The following is a 22796-nucleotide window of genomic DNA, read 5'->3' as shown; positions in this document are numbered from 1 at the left end:
ACTTGAGGAAGCCGATTTTGAGTCGGTGCACAGAGTACCAACCTCCAATCTAACAAAAAAGAACGTAGTAGTTCAATTCGCACGGAGGCAGAAGAGGGACTGTTTCCTCGAGAATGCGCGTACTGCCCGGCTCAAGTGCTCTGACGTAGGCTTTGACTCGGAGGAGCCGTTCTTTGTTAACGAGCACCTATGCCCAGAGCTGAAACGTCTACTAGGTCAGGCTACTGCACGCAAACGCGAAACTGGTTGGAAATACGTTTGGGTGCAAAATGGCAAAATTTTCGCACGGCGCATGGACAACGCTCCAAAAATAGATTTCATGCAGTGGGGACGTTGCTAAAATGGTTAACCCATTATGAAAGCTGGAAAATAAGACAGACCAATGTCCCAAGCTTTGAAGGAGCCCTTTGTGGTGCTACAGCGCATCTTATCATGCCGTTCATATGTGTTAAGGAGACACATAGTTGTATATGTTGCGATAGTCTACCCGGAGCAAAGGCCATATGCGCATGCGCTGTTCGCCACACATTTGTTCTCTTTCCGATATTTGTTGCCTGCTTTTTTAATTTTGTCTTGTGTGCTTTAATTTTGGAAGTACTGGTTTGTAGTTGCCGCTTTTGCTTTTTTTCTGGATTGTTTGCGTTTATGCCTGTATCGCGACATGAGTTGAGAAACAACTTGGCTGCGTTTTTCTGCCCTTGTTGATGAAATCTGTAGGCACAGTGATATTTTTCGTTGTCTGCTTCTCATTTGGAAGTATGTCACTACTTGTCTGCAAACTGACAGCACTTCTATGTTGACCCATAATAATCAGCAATGACTTTATCTTGTATTAGTCCAACCACAATCAAGTCGGATATTGTTGAAAAGTGTAAATCACCATTAACATTTTTACATATGAACATGCAGTCGTTACGCCAAAAATATGATGACTTTTGCATTTTAATAAACGAGTTTGGGTTTTCCTTTTCGGTTATTATGCTGACTGAGACGTGGTACTCTGATCTTGATACCATACATTTAGACGGCTATAGTGCCGTTTCTTTGAATAGGAAATTTAAAAGGGGAGGCGGCGTATGCATGTTCACAAAACTGGGATTTACCTATGACCTCCTTGATGACTTTTCTTGGTCCACAACGGACATTGAGATAATTTGTATAAAATGCAACAATTTTGTATTTGCTGTCGTGTATAGGCCACCTGATGGTAACTTGAGCGAATTTTTCACGTTTCTAGAGGCAATTTTTTCGTTTGTAAACATAAACCAATACTCTTTAATTTTAGGAGGTGACCTAAACATAGATATGCTGACAAAAACTCCTAAACAGGGCGAATTATCTGCGATTCTCGATTCCCATTTTTTGTTTAATGTAATAACCACCCCCACACGTATCACTGCAACTAGTGAAACTCTTATCGACCTTTTTATTACTAACCTAGCAATTAATGACCTATTCTCTGGTACCATTAATGTGACACTTAGCGACCACTTGCCTATCTATTTAGTAACTGATACGTACAATACGGCAAAAGAATTCACTGTAAATATAATATATCAAGACATCAACGCGGTTACACTGTCGCAGTTCCGAGATGAACTCGCCAGAACAAGCTGGAACGCAGTTTTTGCGTGCTCTACGGCTGATACCGCATATGACCATTTCATAGAAATTTTTTCTTCGGTATATAAAAAACACTTTCCGTACAAAGAAATAACTAAGCCAAAACGCGCACGTAAGCCTTGGGTAACGTTAAGTATATTGAAAATGATACGTACGAAAAACAGACTGTACCAGGTGTTCTTGAAAAATCGCGATTTGAATGCACTGAAAGCGTTTAGGGCCTACAGAAACAGTCTTTCAAAAACTTTAAGACAAGCCAAACGCGACTATTACCATACTATTTTTAACGGTATCGTAGATGTCAAGCAAATGTGGAAAAAACTAAACACAATCATATCTTCAAGTAATAGGACGCCTGGTGTCGACGAAATTACAATTGATAATCATATATTTAAAGGAACAGCATTAGCCAATAAATTCAATGGGTACTTTACTTCTTTGTCAGAAAGTACTTACGACGGAAATGCATTAAGTTACATGCCAACACATATAGCCCCCTCAATATTTATTGACCCTACGGAGCAAACTGAGGTAAACAACGTTTTCATGAAACTTAAAAAAAGCAAAAGTGAGGACATTGACGGCATAAAAATGGAACCGGTTATCTTTGTTATTGATTTATTATCACCCTGCCTGACGCATATTTATAATATTGTTTTAAGCACAGGTATGTTCTCTAAGCGGATGAAAAATGCCAAAGTTGCAGTGCTTTTTAAAGGTGGTGACAAAAAATGAAATGAGTAATTACCGGCCAATATCGGTATTACCTTTATTTTCAAAGGCTCTAGAAAAAATCATTTTCACTAGATTGTATAAATTTTTGGACTGGCATTCTGTGATTACAACAGCACAATATGGGTTCAGGTCTGGCGTATCGACGGAGACAGCGCTGTTGCATCAAAAAGAGTTGATACTGGGCAACATTGAAGCAAGAAAGCTAACATTAGGCGTATTCATAGACTTTACGAAGGCGTTCGACAGAATTGATCACCAAACCTTGTTAGAAAAATTGTTTTATTACGGGATTAGAGGCATCGCGCTCGATTTAATAGGAAGCTACCTTAGTGATCGGTACCAGTGCGTGTCTATAAATAGGCAAACATCTATGCCCAAAAAAATCAAACGCGGTGTACCACAGGGAAGCATATTAGGACCTCTTCTATTTAACCTTTATATCAATGATATTGTAAATGTGGATCACTCAATAACGTACATTATTTATGCAGATGATACAAGCTTATTCTTTACGGGAACAAATATAGACGATTTGATAAAAGCAGCTAATAAAACGTTAGTCAATTTTTCGAAATGGTCCTGCCAAAATTCGTTACAGATCAACAGCTCTAAAACCAAGGCCGTTCTTTTCCGTGCGAAAGGAATAACATGTACGTACACACAAAAACTGATGCTAAATAATTTCAATATCGAACTTTCAGAGACTGTCAAAACTTTGGGCGTCATCTTTCATCAACATATGTTCTGGAATTCTCACACTGAACAATTGTGTATTAAGCTAAGAAAAGCCCTTGGCGTGCTGAGAAGGTGTCAGTCGTTTCTACCGCTCCCCCAGAAACTTCTTATCTTTAATACGCTTTTTTGTTCTCATCTACGCTATTGTCAGTTGGTATGGGCTTCTGGAACTGAAACATCAAAACAAAAGTTGTATACACTTCAAAAAAGCGCTTTGCGGGCTGTTGCAAATATAGGTTACAGAGAACACACATCCCATTTATTTGTCAAGTTTAAAGTTTTAAAATTTTGTGTGGCATATGAACATAACTTGTTGTTGTCTTTGAGGTCTGAAATTCGAAAGAATTGCGCAAACCTGAGAGGCTTAGCACATTTACAGCCGAAAATTTTGTTGCGTCCGATACGGAGTTCGGAACACTGGCACATCCCCCGACCGCGAACAAATTACGGACTCCAAATGCTAAAGCACTCTGTTCCCCATATACTAAATAAGTTCAAGCTCACAAAACAGCAATTGCGTCTCCTTTCAAGTAGTGATATATTAAACCTGTTTGTATGAGGAACTATAAACCCAGAAAAATTACACCCAGTACTTGTAAATGCATGAAATTTTAAGTGTACCCCTTTCTGTTATAGCGTCTTATATTGGTTGCCTTTTTTCCCAAAAATTGTTTGTTTGTAAACACCCAAGTGTGCATCTATTCTGTACTTCATAAACAACCACTAGAATGTTATTTTCTTTTCTTTTTTTCTTTCAATCATACGTGAGCACCGTATGGAGCTTGGTGTGCCATTGTTTCTGTTGCCTTGTACAAATGGGAGGTGGGGCTAGTCAAGCTGCTATAGCGCAGCTTTTTTCCTACTTTCCATGCCACAATTGTTTCTTGTTTGTGTAAATCACGGTGTATCGTTGTGGTGAAATAAATTTCAACTTTCAACTTTATAAAGTGGTTGGGGGGGATAGCTGCCGTGGTAGCTCAGTGGTAGAGCATCGAACGCATTATTCGAAGGTCGCAGGGTCTGAGTGTCTGTTCCTGCCCACGGCAAGCTATCTTTTCCCTTTTCACCCAAGTTTTCTTTCTTCTCATTCACAGTGCAATAGTACAATCAGTTCGATCTAATAACTTCCCCTATATATATATATATATATATATATATATGGGATATGGCACAAAGGGAGCGTTGTCAACAATGATAATTATATTTATTTCCCAACAGTTTCGGGAGGGGTCCTCCCTTCATCAGGGGATGAGTTATACTAACATGAACTTCCAAACTTCGTTGCTGCCGCGTCCCTCTCGCCTTGAAAGATGTTTGTGAGAGTGAGAGAGAACTAAAAAACAGAAAGAAAGAAAGGAAAAAAGAAGAAAAGAAAAAAAAACCCACTGAGAATATATATATATATATATATATATATATATATATATATATATATATATATATATATTCATTGTGGTTTTTCTTTTTTCTTTTCATTCTCTTTTTTTTCCTCATTATATCTCATTATTATTGTGTTAAAACACGGAAAAACGAGCCCTTAGATATACACTTCTTTCCCTTATTTCATTCAACGAGGGTCTCGTACTGGCAGACTTGGTGTGTTTAGGTTGTATAAGAGGGACAATTAATCAGCTGCCCGCTCATAAGTTCACGTGCTACGTGACGCCAAATATGCGCATAAGAGTGTTTTCACACTCGTAGTTTGGCTTATAGATGGCGCTGACTGTCACTCCTACTTCTAAATTCACATATAACCCCCCCCCCCCCCCCCAAAAAAAAAGTGGATGGAGCGAAGGCCGCTGTGGTAGCTCAGTCGTTAGAGCGTCGAACGCGTTATTCGAAGGTCGTAGGTTCGATTCCTGCTCACGGCTGGTTATTTTTTCATCCACTTTTCTTTCTTATTTTTACATTCAATTGGTTCGAATAACTTTCCCTGTACATTCCTTGGCATTACTGTCTGTTAGATCTCATTGATATTGTGTTAAAACACGGAAAAACGAGCCCTTAGACATACACTTCTTCCCTTATTTCATTGAACGAGGGTCTCGTACTGGCAGACTTGGTGTGTTTAGGTTGTATAAGAGGGACAATTAATCAGCTGCCCGCTCATAAGTTCACGTGCTACGTGACGCCAAATATGCGCATAAGAGTGTTTTCACACTCGTCGTTTGGCTTATAGATGGCGCTGACTGTCACTCCTACTTCTAAATGCACATATAACCCCCCCCCCCCCCCAAAAAAAAAAAAGCGGATGGAGGGAAGGCCGCTGTGGTAGCTCAGTGGTTAGAGCATCGAACGCGTTATTCGAAGGTCGTAGGTTCGATTCCTGCTCACGGCTGGTTATGTTTTCATCCACTTTTCTTCTTATTTTTACATTCCATTGGTTCTAATAACTTCCCCTGTACATTCCTTGGGATTACTGTCTGTTAGATCCAGTCCAGTATTCCCCACAATTCCTCTTGAACCACGCTATCGTGCGCTCCCTTGATATCCAAAAATGCCAGCCATAGGGGCCTGTGTTCCTTTTCTGCTAGCTATTTCAATGCACTGCGTCAGTGAGAACAGATTGTCTTCCAACTTCCTGTGTTTCCGAAACCCATTCTGCAGTTCCGCCCCCCCCCCTCATCCTCTATCCATGCATGCAGTCTTTCCTTTATAATCTGTATCGCCAGCCTGTAGACCACTCATGTCACTGTTACAGGACGGTAGTGGTTTATGTCAGTTTTGTTCACCTTTCTTTTATAGATCATGCTCATCCTGTTAAGTTTGCATCCATCGGGGACTTCACCATGAATTATTGTTTTGCTCGCTGCCTCTCTCAAAGCCTGCTTAAACTTCGGACCTAATCTCTTTATCAGCATAATTGGAATGCCATGTGGGCCTGTTGATGTACTACACGGAACCATTTTCTCAGCCCTTTCCCACTCTTGTGAAAATGGAGCCATTGCGCCACTTGATTCATCCTTGTCTATTGTGGTGCATAAAGCACTCTTTTGTTGAAAATTTTCTGTCACCCTTGTTCTTATATATTCAATAGCTTCATCCCCTTCTAGCCTAGCACCTTGAGCTGCAGTTATAAACCTCTGCTCTATTCTCGTATCATTTCTTAGGGAGTTTAGATGGTTCCAAAATTTCACAGCTGCCTTTCTATCTTTTTTATGTACTTCTGCCAGCCACTGGGCTCCCTTTCTTCTAATTTTTTCATTGATCAGAAGGAATGCATCCCTTCTACAGCTTAGGAAGATTTCCCATTTTCCTTCAACATCATCTGTCGGTTCACCCCGCTGCTTAGCATGTCTGTGTTCCCTAGAGGCTTCCTGACGTTTTGCTATGGCTCTCTTAACTTCCTCATCCCACCAACTTTTGATTAATCACCAACCATATGATTAAATGATGTCTCACCAACTAGCCCAGCTCTCAACCCTACTGAACTTCTTTTCCGGGGTGACTTGTCACGTGCCTTAGCAAGCTCAAGCTCAAACAGTCTAATTAGATTCGTGTATGTCCACACTGTTTTATTATCCTCAGTGATTACTTTCTCAATTTGTTTAGTGGCTATTTCAATTTGCATTTCCGAATAAAAACTTTCCTGTAGTTGCTCATCTTGTCTCCTTCCCACTTTCACTGCTCTTCCAAAACTTAGCTTAATACGTTTGTGATCACTACCCAGACTTCTGGAGCCACCTTCATCTATGCGCATTCCTCTGAGCTTATCATACATCCTATGTGACATCAGTGCGTAATCTATCGTCGACTGCAGCCTTCCTACCTTCCATGTTATTTGCCCTTCACACTTCTCGGTACTGTTGCAAATGGTCAAATCCAGCCTTTCACACATATCCATGATCATTTTGCCTGTCGGATCGGTACACCCATCTATATCTTCTATGTTTGGATTCATATCTCCTAGTATAATTATCTCGCACTCTCTTTCTAATTCCTGAATGTCCTTTGATATACACTCTACCATTGCCTGGTTTTCCTCTCTGGCCTTTGCTCCCGTCCACAAGTACACGAAACGAAGGAGTGTCATTTGCCCTGCCACTTTCCCTTTTAGCCATAAATGTTCCTTGCACTCCTGCTTGACCCTTTGCCAGTCTGTACTTTTATGAATGAATGCCCCAATACCAACCCCCTTTCTGCTGCCTTCTGTTCTATTACAATATTCCCACGCGTAGTCCGCATTGTTAGGAGGTTGTTCCATGTCCCTGAGATGTGTTTCCACAAAATCGTATACCATCGGCCTCTCCTCCCTTAGCTGTTCTTCTATCTCTTCCCACTCCAGCCTGTTCCTACCGCCATGCATGTTCATATACCCTATGTCTGAATGGCTCGGCGCTCGTGGCTACGTTTATTTCTGCCCCGGACTATGACCTCGAACGATGTCAGAGCCGCCAAGCGCTGGAAGTGGTATGTTGTAGCTACTAGCGATGGATAAAGCACGCGTCGATTGTGCTATTGAATTCCTGTTTCATTTCTGCCTGACCTGCATTCACTTCAAAATTACAGCCGTGCGCCACCACCACCACCTGTTTTCGCTCTCGTCGTTGGCCCGGCGGTGAAGTCTCGAGAGATAACGTCTCACCATCGTTGTAAGTTCCATGCTGTAATTTATAATCGACGATTTAGAAGAATTTGCGCATATGTATACTTTATATTAAGCATATCAGACAAAAACTTTATGCTACTCTATTGAGTAAGTTAGAGCACTATTACATACAGAATCTCAGCAGTTCGCGTCAGAGACGGACAAATGCCAAAACACTTAACTGCAAATCTTCTCATAAACAAGTCATAAACATTACGCAAAAATCACTGTCGCCGTACTTTTAAAAAATGCTAGAATTTACCTCTTCTTCTGTCGACAAGATTAGCAAGTTGTGTATGCAACAGTTATATGTTCCTTAATCATCGTTATTTCCTCTTTTGACTTTTCTTTATTTTTGTTGAACTATGCATTTTGTTCACTTTGTATTGAAATCCATTTTATGTATTAACAACGTATAACATTATTTCTGTTCGTCAACGCTTTCGGTGTGCATTCGGGTGCAAAAGGGTCCCGTCAGGCAGAGCAAATCTGCCTTTTGCCCTTGTGTCCAAGGCACTTTTTGTCTGAGACAAGGAGCTGCATTTGCAGACCACTGGTATTCCACGAAAACATTTTCTGCCACAGAAATGCTTCCAAAAACAGTATTGTGTGAAAGTAGATTGAGTTTGTGTGTATCACCTATTCCTTATTTCCCCCTTTTTTCACAATCCAGGAAGAAAGTATCATTGCTCTCGAGGCGGAAAATTCATGAATGCTTTTTCTACGGCCTGAAACTTCAGACATTATCAAATAAATATTTAGCCAATCAGCATGCAAGAATGTTTATTTATTTTTTATTGTGGCCCGTCTATCTCATGTGATCAAACTCCGCCCCAGCTGCTCCATTTCCGTGAAGATGAACATTGCAGAGGCCCGTGTACCTCGATCGATGTGCCCGTTAAGGAACGCATGTCTGGAGCCCGGCAATATGGCGTGTCTATTAATAACGTCGTAGTTTCGGCACGTAAACGCCTAGGTTTCTTTGCAAAGCATTATTATTTTAAGGCCAGACGGCCATCTTTCTGTCATTTCTCAATGAAGGTTAGTTGAATGTAATGTCTGCGGCCCTTCTTGGCGCTTCTGTTGCTTCGTGCATTTACGATTCTGACATTTGCCTCAGCCCCGACCGGAGAACACACTGCTTAATTACATATGGCGCTTGCCGTCACGTGAAGCATCATTAAAAAAAAGCACTTAAGCACTTGCAAAAAGCGCGTGCAAGTTGTCTATATATATATATATATATATATATATATATATATATATATATTATAAAGGAGATTTATTAAGCAGAAGGGTTGATGCTTGGAAGGCTTGGAGGCGATGCACCAGCCGCAATTTCCGAGCTCGAGCCCCTGCTGCACACTCGATGCTGCTGCCTCTGCGCCGGAGTACTTCCTCTTCTTTACAATGGCCCCACGGAGAAAAAGGGAGCCATCCTGGCGACTTAGTCCTGGGCAGGCGGCGTTGAACCGTGGTATTGCTTGAGCCTCTGGACGTGTACAACCTCGCGGTTGCGACGTCGCAAGTCTGATGGTGGCGTAATAGGCTCAATGAGGTAGTTTACTGGCGAAGTTTGTTCGACAATACGATATGGCCCATCGTACTTTGGCAGAAGTTTGGAAGAGAGCCCAGGTGTGCGATGCGGCACTGACAGCCATACAAGAGAACCCGGAAGAAAAACGGGAGTTGAGGTCTGGGCATCATGAATTGCTTTTTGCCTGTTTTGGTCATCGCAGGTAAAGCGACGAGCTAACTGGCGGCATTCTTCTGCGTGTCTGGGGGCGTCCAAGATCGGTAGGCACTCGGACGCGTCTGGTCGATAGGGCAAAATGGTGTCAATGGTGTGGGAGGGGTGACAGCCGTAGAGGAGGTAAAAAGGGGAGAAGCCTGTTGTCGCTTGCGTTTCCGTATTATAGGCGTATGTAATGAATGGGAGAACTAAGTCCCAGTTAGAGTGGTCAGGCGTCACATACATAAATAGCATGTCACCGAGAGTACGATTAAAGCGCTCGGTAGCCCCATTGGTTTGTGGGTGGTAAGCGGTACATGTGCGATGTACAATAGCACACTCAGCGAGCAATTTTTCAATGACCTCGGACAAGAAGGCGCGGCCGCGGTCACTGAGGAGTTCTTGAGGGCCTCCATGACGCAACACAAAATGACGCAGTAGGAAAGTGGCAACATCCTGTGCTGTAGCCGTTTTAAGAGCAGCGGTCTCAGCATAGCGCGTTAGGTGGTCGATAGCAACTATTATCCACCTGTTGCCAGTCGGAGTCAATGGAAGTGGCCCATAAATATCTATTCCAACCCGTTCGAAGGGTCGGGAAGGGCATGGTAAAGGCTGCAGTTCACCGGCGCAGGCGTGTGGTGGAGATTTTCGGCGCTGACATTCGGCACAAGAGCGGACGAAGTTGCGGACGAAGGTATACATGCCACGCCAGTAGTAGCGATGTCTAAGCCTTTCGTAGGTCTTGAAGACTCCTGCGTGGCCACATTGTGGGTCAGCGTGAAAAGAGGAACAAATCTGTGACCTCAGGGTTCGTGGAACGACGAGCAGTCACTTGCGTCCCTCTGGTGCGTAGTTACGTCGATAGAGAAGCGTGTCACGTATCGAGAAGTGTGGAACTTGGCGCCGAAGCGTTCGCGTCTTTGGGAGTTCAGAAGTGTCGGAGAGATGATTGAGGAGAGAGGCAGCCCACGGGTCATTGCGTTGTTCGATAGCAATGGTGTCAAAGTCAAGCGATGACAATGTGGAATCGCAAGCGGAGTCAGCTGTGGCATTCTGGGACAGGGGGGAACGGGAAAGGGCGTCGGCGTCAGCATGCTTCCGTCCTGACCGATAAACCACGCGTATGTCGTAATCTTGAATTTTCAACGCCCAGCGAGCGAGGCGGCCAGATGGGTCTTTTAACGTCGAAAGCCAGCACAGCGCGTGGTGGTCGGTCACGACGTCAAAAGAACGACCATATAGATATGGGCGAAACTTTCCAAGGGCCCACACAATGGCCAAGCACTCCTTTTCTGTGACGCTGTAGTTGCTCTCAGCCTTGGTAAGTGTGCGACTAGCGTATGCCACGACGTATTCTTGATGTTCCAGTTTACGCTGTGCCAGCACAGCACCCAGGCCTACACCACTGGCGTCGGTGTGGATTTCAGTTGGAGCTTCAGGATCGAAATGGCGTAGAATGGGTGGCGTCGTAAGAAGCCGTCGCAGGGTGGTGAAAGCCTCGTTGCAGGCAGGGGACCACGATAAGAGGTCTTTACAGCTGCTGAGAAGTTGCGTGAGAGGTGATATAATAGACGCGAAGTTTCGGACAAATCGCCGGAAATACGAACACAAGCCGATGAAACTTCGAAGTTCTTTGATGGTGGCAGGTTTAGGAAACGCCGTAACAGCTCGCAATTTCTCGGGATCCGGCAGGATGCCTTCCTTGGAAACAACGTGGCCCAAAATGTTCAGTTGACGCATGGCAAATCGACATTTTTTTAGGTTTAATTGCAAACCGGCGTTAGTTAAGCAAGTAAGGACGTGCTGAAGGCGACATAAGTGTGTGTCAAAGTTAGGGGCGAAGACCACGATATCATCGAGGTAACACAAGCATATCTTCCATTTTAGTCCACGCAAGATGTTGTCCATCATTCGTTCGAACGTTGCAGGTGCATTGCAAAGTCCGAAGGGCATGACGGTGAATTCATATAAGCCGTCTGGCGTGACAAAAGCGGTTTTTGGGCGATCGGCCTCCGCCATAGGCACCTGCCAGTAGCCTGACCGCAAGTCTAACGAGGAAAAAAACTCGGCACCCTGCAAACTGTCCAAAGCATCGTCAACGCGCGGTAGTGGATAGACATCCTTCAGCGTGATCTTGTTCAATCGCCGGAAATCGACACAGAAACGAATATAACCGTCTTTCTTTTTGACGAGAACCACCGGAGACGCCCATGGGCTCTGTGAAGGTCGAATGACGCCTCTGCGAAGCATGTCGTCTACTTGGTCAGCAATGACGCGGCGTTCTGTAGCGGACACGCGATATGGTCGTTGTCGCAGCGGTGAGTGGGACCCAGTGTCGATGTAGTGTTCTACTGCTAAGGCACGGCCGAGAGATGTTTGTTCAACGTCGAAAGAGTGGTGGTAGCTCTCAAGAATGGTGAGGAGTTGTGAACGCTGCAAAGATGTCAAATCTGCAGCGATGAATGGTTGAAATATGTTTGCCGACGATGAGTCAGGCGCTGAGACGACAGCCAGTTCACAGACGGAGGTAGAAGGCACCTCATCGGGGACGGATATAATTCTGGAAGAACTGATTGTCTCGACGTGGCCAAGGCACTCGTGACAAAGTAGGGATAAAGACGACGACTCATGATTATAAATTGGCACTGTGGTTGACCCTTCTACAAGATCGAGAGCAGCAAAAGGCAGGGGGAGGGCTCTTCGGGCGACGAATATTTGAGATGGTGTGAAGAAGACCGTGCCGTCGGATATGGCGCTGCATGAAACTGGCACGAACGCAAAAGAGCATGGAGGGATGTAGGTGTCATCGCTAACGACAAGTTTAGCGGCAAACTGAGTGTCGACGGACGCTTGGTCATCCAGTGAGCGAAATTCGACCTCAGCCCTAGCACAGTCGATTACGGCGTTGTGACGCGACAAAAAGTCCCATCCCAAAATAATATTATGGGAGCATGATGAAAGAACCACGAACTCTATCGTATACAGAACGTCCTGAATTGTCACGCGGGCTGTACATACTGCGGTCGGTTGAACAGGTTGAGCACTGGCTGTGCGAAGCGATAATCCGGAGAAAGGCGTCGTAACCTTACGAATTGAGCGACAAAATCCGGCATCTATAACCGAAACAGCTGCACCGGTATCTACAAGAGCGACAGTAGGGATATTTTTGACGAACACATATGTGTTCGTCAAAAATCAATAACATTGGTAGGTGACAAATGAGGACTTGGGCAAACCGAAACTTGCGCAGTTCTTGCCTCAGGAATTGCGTCGTCTAGTTTTCCTCCTCGTTAGGTGCGGGCCGTCGACGCATAGGAGAAGGCGAGCGCCGGCGTGGAGAGGGCGAGCGAAGACGTCCCGGCCGAGGGCGGTGGTCGTCCTGGTAGCGGGCTGGCATTGGAGTGGAGGAACCGTATCGCGCGTTGGAGTCAAGCGGGAAGAAAGGCTCACGGCGGTTTTCACTGGTGATATGCGTCCGGCGGCGGCAATACCTTGCGACGTGTCCGGGGTATCGACAAGCGTAACATATCGGGCGATTATCGAGGGTGCGCCACGGGTTGGCGGTGTTAGTGCTGGTCCAGTGAACTGGAGCTGGGGGATACCTCGCGCGAGGCTGGAACGGAGGCGCAGGCGCCTTGCGAGTTGGCATAGCTGCAGCCGCGGCGTAGGTGAGAGGAGCAGCCACAAGATTAGGCTCGCGAGCAGCTGGTAAGGCCTCGGCGACCTCTCCTTGAATGACGTCACGTAGAGACGATGGTAAAGTTGTGGTAGCTTCTGGTGTGAAAGGCACCAAGGAAAGCTGTCGTGCAACTTCTTCGCGGACAAATGCTTTTATTTCGGCTATTAGTGACGCGTGGTCATGACCACTGATCACACTAGACAGCGATGCCAAATCGTGCGCTGGAGGACGTCTTGTCAGAGCTCGCTGCTTCCGCAATTCATCGTAGCTTTGGCAGAGGCTAATTACGTCGTTGACAGTGGTCGGGCTTTTCGCCAAGAGCATTTGAAAAGCGTCGTCGTCAATCCCTTTGAGGATGTGCTTACATTTTTCAGCTTCCGTCATTTCGGCGTTCACGCGTCTGCACAAATCGACGACGTCCTCTATGTAACTTGTAAAGGTTTCACCCGTTTCTTGTGCGCGTGTGCGTAAACGTTGCTCGGCACGAGGTTTTCGGACGGCAGGTCGATCGAAGACTGCTACAATCGACGTTTTAGATTGCGGCCACGTTCGTACGTCTGCCTGGTGGTTTCTAAGCCAAAGGCTGGCTACACCCGTGAGATAGAACGAAACGCGTGTAAACTTGTCCGCGTCCGTCCATCTGTTTAAAGCGCTCACCCGTTCGAAAGTCGAGAGCCACTCTTCAACGTCGTTGTCATCTGTTCCACTGAAGATTGGAGGCTCCCGCTGAGGAACACTGCCTGGACAGGTGGCCGGAAGAGATGGAAGCGTCTGCTGATCGGCGTCCGGCATAGCAGAAGGTAGCCGTCGAGAACGGAGTTCCAGGATGGTAGCGGGAAGGTGTAAGGGACGGTACCCGGCACGGCTCCACCAATTATAAAGGAGATTTATTAAGCAAGCAGAAGGGTTGATGCTTGGAAGGCTTGGAAGGCGATGCACCAGCCGCAATTTCCGAGCTCGAGCCCCTGCTGCACACTCGATGCTGCTGCCTCTGCGCCGGAGTACTTCCTCTTCTTTACAATATATATATATATATATATATATATATATATATATATATATATATATATATATATATATATATATATATATATATATATATATAGTCAGCGCCATCTATAGGCCAAACGACGAGTGTGAACACACTCTTATGCGCATGTTTGGCGTCACGTAGCACGTGAACTTATTATGAGCGGGCAGCTGATTAATTGTCCCTCTTACTTCTTACTGTGACTCCTACGTCTAAATTCACATATATACCCAAAAAAAGTGGATGGAGGAAAGGCCGCTGTGGTAGCTCAGTGGTTAGAGCATCGAACGCGTTATTCGAAGGATGTAGGTTCGATTCCTGCCCACGGCTGGTTATTTTTTCATCCACTTTTCTTTCTTCTTTCTTCTTATTTACATTCCATTGGTTCTAGTAACTTCCCCTGTACATTACTTGCATTATTGTCTGTTAGATATCATTAATATTGTGTTAAAACACGGAAAAACGAGCCCTTAGACATACACTTCTTCCCTTATTTCATTGAACGAGGGTCTCGTACTGGCAGACTTGGTGCGTTTAGGTTGTATAAGAGGGACAATTAATCAGCTGCCCGCTCATAATTTCACGTGCTACGTGACGCCAAACATGCGCATAAGAGTGTTTTAACACTCGTCGTTTGGCCCATAGATGGCGCTGACTGTCAGTCCTACTTCTAAATTCACATATACGCCCAAAAAAGTGTATGGACGAAAGGCCGCTGTGGTAGCTCAGTGGTTAAAACATTGAACGCGTTATTCGAAGGTCGTAGGTTCGATTCCTGCCCACGGCTAGTTATTTTTTCATCCACTTTTTTTCTTCTTTCTTCTTATTTACATTCCATTGGTTCTAGTAACTTCGCCTGTACATTCCTTGCAATACTGTCTGTTAGATCTCATTATTATTGTGTTAAAACACGGAAAAACGAGCCCTTAGGTGTACACTTCTCTCCCTTATATATATATATATATATATATATATATATATATATATATTATGAAGTCTTGGTAGTCTGGGTTGCGACAGCGTTTAATTGAGGAAAGACCTCGCAAAACGAACGGGCAGAGCCAGTACACAGACGATGACGATGATGATGAACCAGAGTGGCAATGAGGACAAAGAGACAAGCGGATGATGGTGATTGCGATCATGCAGGGATGAGGACAATGCAAGTAACAAATGCCCACACTAATTCCCCCCACTTGGAAGCGGACATCCTGGCCGCCGTAAGTCAAAGTGACGGGGAACGTCGCGTGAAAGGTTTCATGCGACAAACGTGGACAATCTCTGTGCTGCGGTAGCGGCGGTCTGTTGGGGCGACGAGTGGTGTCACACGATAATTAACTGGAGAAGTCTGTTCTAAAACAATGTATGGGCCGATGAAGCGTGGTTGGAATTTGTCACAGAGACCAGGAGTGCGAATAGGTGTCGAAAGCAGCACCTCGTCACCAGGTTGGAAAGACACAACGCGGTGGGATTCGTCATAGGTGATCTTTCGCTCGTGCTGTCTCGCTTCAGTATTGATGCGAGCCTGATGGCGAGACTGAGCCAGGCGGGAAATGTATTCTTCGCTAGAAGACTGACACGAATTCCCATGGCTGCTAAAGAAGGAGACGTCGAGAAAGGTAGTCGGGGTGCGTCCGTACACGAGGTAAAACGGTGAGTAGCAAGTTGTTCGCTGAACGGCGGTGTTGTAAGCGAATGTCAGGAATGGTAAAAGAGTATCCCAGTTTTTGTGGTCGGGTTGGACGTAAACGGCTATCATGTCTGCAAGGGTTCGGTGAAATCTTTCTGTGAGACCATTTGTCTGAGGGTGGTAGCTTGAAGCTGTCTTGTGAGTAGTTCCAGAAGCGCGGAGTACTTCATTTACCATTTGTGACAGGAACACTTTGCCGCGATCACTAAGCAGTACACGAGGAGCCCCATGACGCAGTATTATTGCGTGAAGAATAAAGTCTGCAACTTCCACAGCTGAGCCTGTGATAACAGAGGAAGTCTCAGCGTATCGTGTCAGGTGGTCCACGGCGGTCACTATCCATCGTTTGCCAGCAGATGTGACGGGGAGAGGCCCGTAAAGGTCAACACCTACAACCTCGAAAGGCATTGACGGGCACGGAAGTGGCTGTAGAGGTCCAGCAGGTGCAGACGTGGGGAGTTTACGACGCTGGCATGGGTAGCAGGAACCGACGTACCGCGCTACACTAGAAGAAAGGCCAGGCCAGTAATAACGACATCGAATGCGGTCAAGAGTTTTTTTAAAACCAAGATGACCAGCAGTCAAGTCGTCGTGGAAGGCTTCGAGCACCTGAAGTCGAAGAGAGCGTGGCAGTACAGGAACCCAGCGCTGACCGTCAGGGTGGTAGACGTGGCGGTAGAGAACCCCATTGTCCAGCTTAAAGTGCAGGAGTTGACGACGGAGTCGCGCGTTTGGTGGATGAGAAACTCCCGAAAGGTGGTCCATCATGCGTCTGCAGTATGAATCGGACCGCTGGTGGGAGATAAATGTTGCCTGGTCGTCCGAAAAGGGTTGCGTTATTGATGCGAGCGTATGAACTTTGGTAGATGTGGCGTTTGAGTTCTCACCAACGCTGATATGGATAGTTGGAAGCGGGCAACGAGATAAAGCATCGGCGTCTCGATGTTTTCTGCCTGACTTGTAAGTTATGTCAAAGTCGTACTCCTGCAAGCGTAGTATCCACCGACCCAAGCGTCCGGACAAGTTTTTCAGTGTAGAAAGCCAGCATAAGGCATGATGGTCCGTAACGATTGTGAAGTGACGGCCGTGGAGATAGGGACGGAACTTCTGGACCGACCAAACCACAGCCAGACACTCTTGCTCAGTTATAGTGTAGTTCTTTTCAGCAGGGGTGAGTACGCGACTGGCATATGCAACAACTTTCTCTAGGGAAGACTTGTCACGTTGTAGAAGAACGGCTCCTATACCAAGGCCGCTAGCGTCGGTATGAAGGATAGTCGGTGCGGCTTCGTCAAAGTGGCAGAGCAGAGGTTCAGACGTGAGTGACCGCTTCAACAGCTCGAATGCCGTTTCACATTCTTGAGACCACAGAAAGGGGACGTTCGAAGCGAGTAGTTGGTGTAATGGAGCAGCAATAGAAGCGAAGTTCTGGATAAACGGTGAAAATAGGAGGCGAGGCCAAGGAAACTGCGAAGCTCCTTTGGTTTTTCGGGACGCGGAAAGTGAAGGACTGCAGAAATCTTGTCAGGGTCGGGCCGGATGCCATCTTTGTTAACGACATGTCCTAAGACCTTGATAGATTTGCTAGCGAAAGAGCATTTCTTAGTGTTTATTTGAAGCCCGGCGCCGGCAAGGCACGTCAAAACTTGATCCAGTCGTTCTAGGTGCTCAGGAAACGTTGAAGAAAAGATAATAATGTCGTCCAGGTAGCACAGGCAACTTTTCCATTTCAGACCGCGCAGCACGGTATCTATCATGCGCTCAAAAGTCGCGGGTGCGTTGCAGAGCCCGAAAGGCATCACGTTGAATTCATATAGCCCGTCGGGGGTTGCAAACGCCGTTTTATGCTTATCGTCTTCATGCATGGGAATCTGCCAGTACCCAGAACGCAAGTCGATGCTTGAAAAGAATTCCGCGCCTTGTAGGGAATCAAGGGCGTCGTCAATGCGTGGCATAGGGTACACGTCCTTGCGTGTGATCTTATTGAGCGCCCGGTAGTCCACGCAAAAACGCACAGAGCCATCCTTTTTGCGGACCAAAACAATGGGAGACGACCAAGGGCTAGATGAAGGACGGATGACTTCCCGTTTAAGCATGTCCGCAACGTTTTCTTCTATAATTTTTCTTTCAGTCAGAGACACGCGGTAGGGTCGGCGGTGTACGATAGATGTCCCAACAGTTTGAATTCGATGTGCTGTAGTATTAGTGCGGCCCAGCTTAGACGAGCAAATGTCGAAAGAATTTGCATGTTTCTGTAATAATGCGAGAAGCTGCTGCCTCTGTGAATATGTCAATTCGCTGCTGATAGTGGTGGTAAAGGCGGAGGAAGAAACATGCTCATCGAGGCAAGGCTCTTTGGATGCGATGGCCTGAAGTGGCGTGACAAATACAGGCTCGAAGTCAGCAACATGGGCCACAGTAGTGCTCTGTGGCAGTAAGATCTTCTCCGGTGTAGAGTTGACAGCGGTGACAAGTGCCGAGCCATTGCAAAAACGAACGACACCGGACGGAAGAACTATACCTTTGCGAACGCAAAGTGGTGACGGTGAGACCAATACATCTTCGTGATAGATGTCGTTGGACGTAATGCTGACAATTTGCTCTTGTAGTGGCGGCAGTTCGATGTCTTTCGCAGCGACCAGACGAAGTGGCTTCTGATTGTCGTCGTCAAGCATGTAGTCCGTGTCAGCGAGGTGAACGACGCGTTGTCCACAACAAATCGCCGCGGAAGCAGATGATAGAAAATCCCACCCTAAAATTAGTTGGTGAGAGCAGCGGGACAGGACAGCAAACTGGACATGATGGCGGATGCCGTCGATGAAAACACGCACAGTAGAAAACGCGGAAGGGCGAATGACGTTCCCCTGGGCAGCAACTAATGTGGGGCCATCGTAAGGCGTCATTACTTTCCTTAAATGTTCACACAAATCAGCACGTATCACAGACAATGTCGCACCTGTGTCCACCAAAGCATCGACTCGCACTCCTTCCACTTCCACAGAAACCATGTTACACGGGCCCGATGGAGGAATTTCAGTTCTGATTCCGAATGCAGTTTTTCCTCCACAAACTGCATCACTTAGTTTTCCGAATGAATTTCAGAGGTGAATGAGGCGGGCCGAAGTGGAGAAGTGGAACGGCGGAAGGGCGAAGGCGAGCGGCGTCTCGTGTTTCGGCTGTTTCGTGGTGCAGTCGATGCAGGAGGAGATGGAGAACGGTGCGGGGGAGACGAATAACGCCGACCTTGATAAGACGCCCCGGCGTACAAATCCCGTTCACGCACGTCGTTCCGACGCTCATCTTGCTGGCGCTTTCGGCAGAAACGAGATATGTGGCCGCGATAGCCACAGTAGTAGCAAACAGGGCGAGACGAGCGCCACGGTGGGGAATAGAAGACATTCGGGGCACCTGTAGATAGCGCGGTCAGGTGGGCCGGAGGGTCAGGGGGTACGGAATGGTAGTTGACCGGGGGAGCGGCAGCAACTGACGCGTAGGATGGACGCGGCAATGTCGCGTGGGCGTCGCTGGGAGGCACGGCAGCAACTTCAGGGTACGTGGGTATGGGGCGTAAAGCATGTGGCTGTACGGGCGCAGAGCCAGTCAGGGATGTAAGTTCCTCCCTGATGATGTCACGTAAGGGCATTCCCGAAGGCTGTGTAGGTCGTGGTGTAGGAGGTGTGAAGCCCATGGACCGCAATTCTTCGCGTATAATGTCCCGGATGAGGTCGTGCAGGTGGCCATCTGACGTGGAGTGGTGGTCGCCAATGTCTGGTTGGAGGCGAACGGAGTCTAGCGCATCAAGGCGCTGGCATGTCGTCATTATCAGTAGTTTAAGAAACAAGATTATATATCACCAAAGGTACGTGGCTATAGTGCATATACAGCCCCGCCGCGGTGGTCTAGTGGCTAAGGTACTCGGCTGCTGACCCGCAGGTCGCGGGTTCGATTCCCGGCTGCGGCGGCTGCATTTCCGATGGAGGCGGAAATGTTGTAGGCCCGTGTACTCAGATTTGGGTGCACGTTAAAGAACCCCAGGTGGTCAAAATTTCCGGAGCCCTCCACTACGGCGTCTCTCATAATCAAATGGTGGTTTTGGGACGTTAAACCCCACAAATCAATCAATCTATAGTGCATATACAGCTGAAAACGCGTATCATTATACAATAGTGAATTGGCACGTATTAGATACCCTACAACTTGTGTGGAATGAAACAGGTCAGCAAAATAACAGACTGCGCACGCAGTAGCTCACTTGGTCATACGTTCTGCGGGATAATCACAGCCTAAAAACATTCAGTAAGCCTTTAAAAAAGACAAAGAAGTTTAGAGAGATAAACAAAATCACAAAGCAGGCAGAGCAAAATGAATGCGAGTAAAATGGTGAAGCGACAAAGGCCACCTACATTATGTAGGTAATATTTGACAGTAGGCCAACATCGTGCGAAGAATATACTCTTGGCAGTAAAACAAAAAAGCATTTTACTAAGGCAATATGCAAGTGAGCGTACCCGGGCTCTCGTTCATGCCGGCAGATAGTGTTTTGAATTTATGAATTAAAAATTACCCTTTTACTTCGCGGTCATGGTGTGATTTAAAACCCGATTCCAGTATTGTAGCTATCATGTTACTGAATGAATGACCTGCCTCGGTGACATGCCTTGAAATCGGTAAGTTTTTTCACCCCACTATATATATATATATATATATATATATATATATATATATATATACTCTGTAAGCAAAAACGGAGTTTGGGGTTTTCACGACTCAAGACCTCTGAAAAAAAACTCTTTCCCGTTTAAAATTACTACTACCTCGTGTTGGAGTAAAAGGTAGTACATGACATCGTTTACCATGAGCCACGAGCTCTCAGGTAAGTAGTAAAAGGATGTCAAAATACAGTTGTATATATATATATATATATATATATATATATATATATATATATATTGTTAAGGCGTTTATTACCCGGCAACCAGCGATCATACACAATGGCGACAGTCACGGCCAAGCACGGACTCTCAGCGCGAGCGGCGTCCTTGTTGGGCAGCCCCACTAGAAGGTACTCAAGTGTTCCACCCATTTTAGAGTTTGGAGGCTTCGCTACAATTACCCCGGGGTCGAAGAGGGAGCCGCCTGGCGACTTAACAGCTTTCTTCTATGAGCGGGTCATAATAAGCCTTCAGGTGCTCCACGTTGACGATGACGCACCCATGGCGGCGCATGTCCGAAGATTGTTCGACTGGTTCGATCAGATAGTTGACCGGAGATGCATGTGCGCTTGATGACACTGTATGGGTCTTCGTATTTGAGAAGTAATTTGGAAGAAAGGCCAGCTACAGAGGTCGGGATCGGGAGCCATACAAGCGCACCAGGAAGGAACGTGGGCTCAGAAGTGGTGGAGCCATCACGAATACTCTTCTGCCGCTCTTGCTCATGTGTCGTAAAAGTCTTGGCAAGCTCGCGACACTCTTCAGCAAGCCTGGCTGTCTCAGAAATAGGTGCACACTAAGATGGATCCGGCGTGTACGGGAGTATCGTGTCCATGGTGTGCGACGGGTGCCTTCCGTACAGCAAGTAGGAAGGTGAAAAAAGCGGTCGTGCTCTGAGGGTTGGTGTTGTAAGCGTAGGTGACGAAGGGCAGTATATTATCCCAATTCATGTGGTTGACGGCGACGTACATCGAAAGCATGTCGCCGAGGGTGCGGTTAAAGGGTTCGGTGAGGCCTTTCGTCTGCGGGTGGTAAGCAGTAGTTTTGCGGTGGAAAGAATGGCACTCCGTCAGAATGGCTTCGACGACTTTCGACAAGAAGACACGCCCTCGATCGCTGAGAAGCTCTTGGGGTGGTTCGTGGCGCAGTATGAATTGATGCAGCAGGAAGGACGCAACATCGCGTGAAGTAGCCGCCGGGAGAGCAGTGGTTTTGGCGTATCACGTTAAATGGTCTACGGCAACGATGGCCCAGCGGTTACCAGCCAACGTCAGAAGAAGTGGTCCATACAATTCAATACCTACGCGCCTAAAGGGACGGTCGGGGCAAGGTAGTGGTTGCAGACCAGCGTGCGACATGTGTGCTGATGGTTTGTGGCGTTGGCAAGCGATGCAAGAGCGAACGAACTGCTGCACGTAGCGGTACATCCCGCACCAGAAGTAGCGTTGTCGAATGCGGTGGTAAGTTTTGGATACCCCAGAGTGCACACATTGCGGATCAGAACGGAAAGATTCACATATCTCCGACCGAAGACTGCGGGGTATGACGAGTAACCACTGCCGGCCATCGGAGTCGTAATTGCGTCGGTGTAGGAGGCCGTCCCGGATGGCGGAATGGTGAGCTAGACGACGCTAGGCACGCGTGTATTGTGTTGCGTACGGATCAGAGAGCAAGTCGATCAGTGGGGCGATTCAATTATCGTTTCGCTGTTCGGTAGCGAGGATGTCAACATCGATGGCAGAGACAGCAATTGAGGTTATTGAGCAGGGAACGTCGCCTTAAGGTACAGGGGAGCACGAGAGGGCATCGGCGTCAGAATGCTAGCATCCATTGCGATACAGCACACGGATGTCGTAGTCTTGTAAGCGAAGAGCCCAAGGGCGAGACGGCCTGAGGGATCCTTCAATGATGAAAGCCAGCATACTGCATGATGTTCGGTGACGACATCGAATGGGCGACCATACAAATAAGGTAGAAACTTAGTAAGGGCCCAGACGATCGCCAGGCACTCTTTCTCCGTGGCGGTATGTCTCGGCTCTCGTGAGCGTACGGCTTGCATATTCTACGGCATATTCAGAGAATCCGGGTTTGCGCTGCGCCAGGACAGCACCGTATGCATGTGGGAGGTAGTGGCCAGATACTGCACCAGGCTGGCCAATCCTTGTCTGTAACATTAGAATTTAATCAACCAAAAGAACAAGGAGGATTTCGAACAGGCTACTCAACAATCGGCCACATTCATACTATCAATCAGGTGATAGAGAAATGCTCA

At 46.7% G+C, this 22796-nt stretch overlaps 1 protein-coding gene across 1 annotated transcript in view; it reads left to right on the top strand.

Moving 5' to 3' along the window:
* LOC119161682 (uncharacterized) overlaps positions 1–22796 on the top strand; it is a 207592-nt gene that overhangs the window by 1185 nt on the left and 183611 nt on the right. The window lies entirely within an intron of this gene.

Source organism: Rhipicephalus microplus, chromosome X (assembly GCF_043290135.1).
Source record: "Rhipicephalus microplus isolate Deutch F79 chromosome X, USDA_Rmic, whole genome shotgun sequence".
NCBI classification, from domain to species: domain Eukaryota; kingdom Metazoa; phylum Arthropoda; class Arachnida; order Ixodida; family Ixodidae; genus Rhipicephalus; species Rhipicephalus microplus.
Note: the sequence above shows the minus strand (reverse complement) of the source record. Positions and strands in the feature narration are given on the sequence as shown.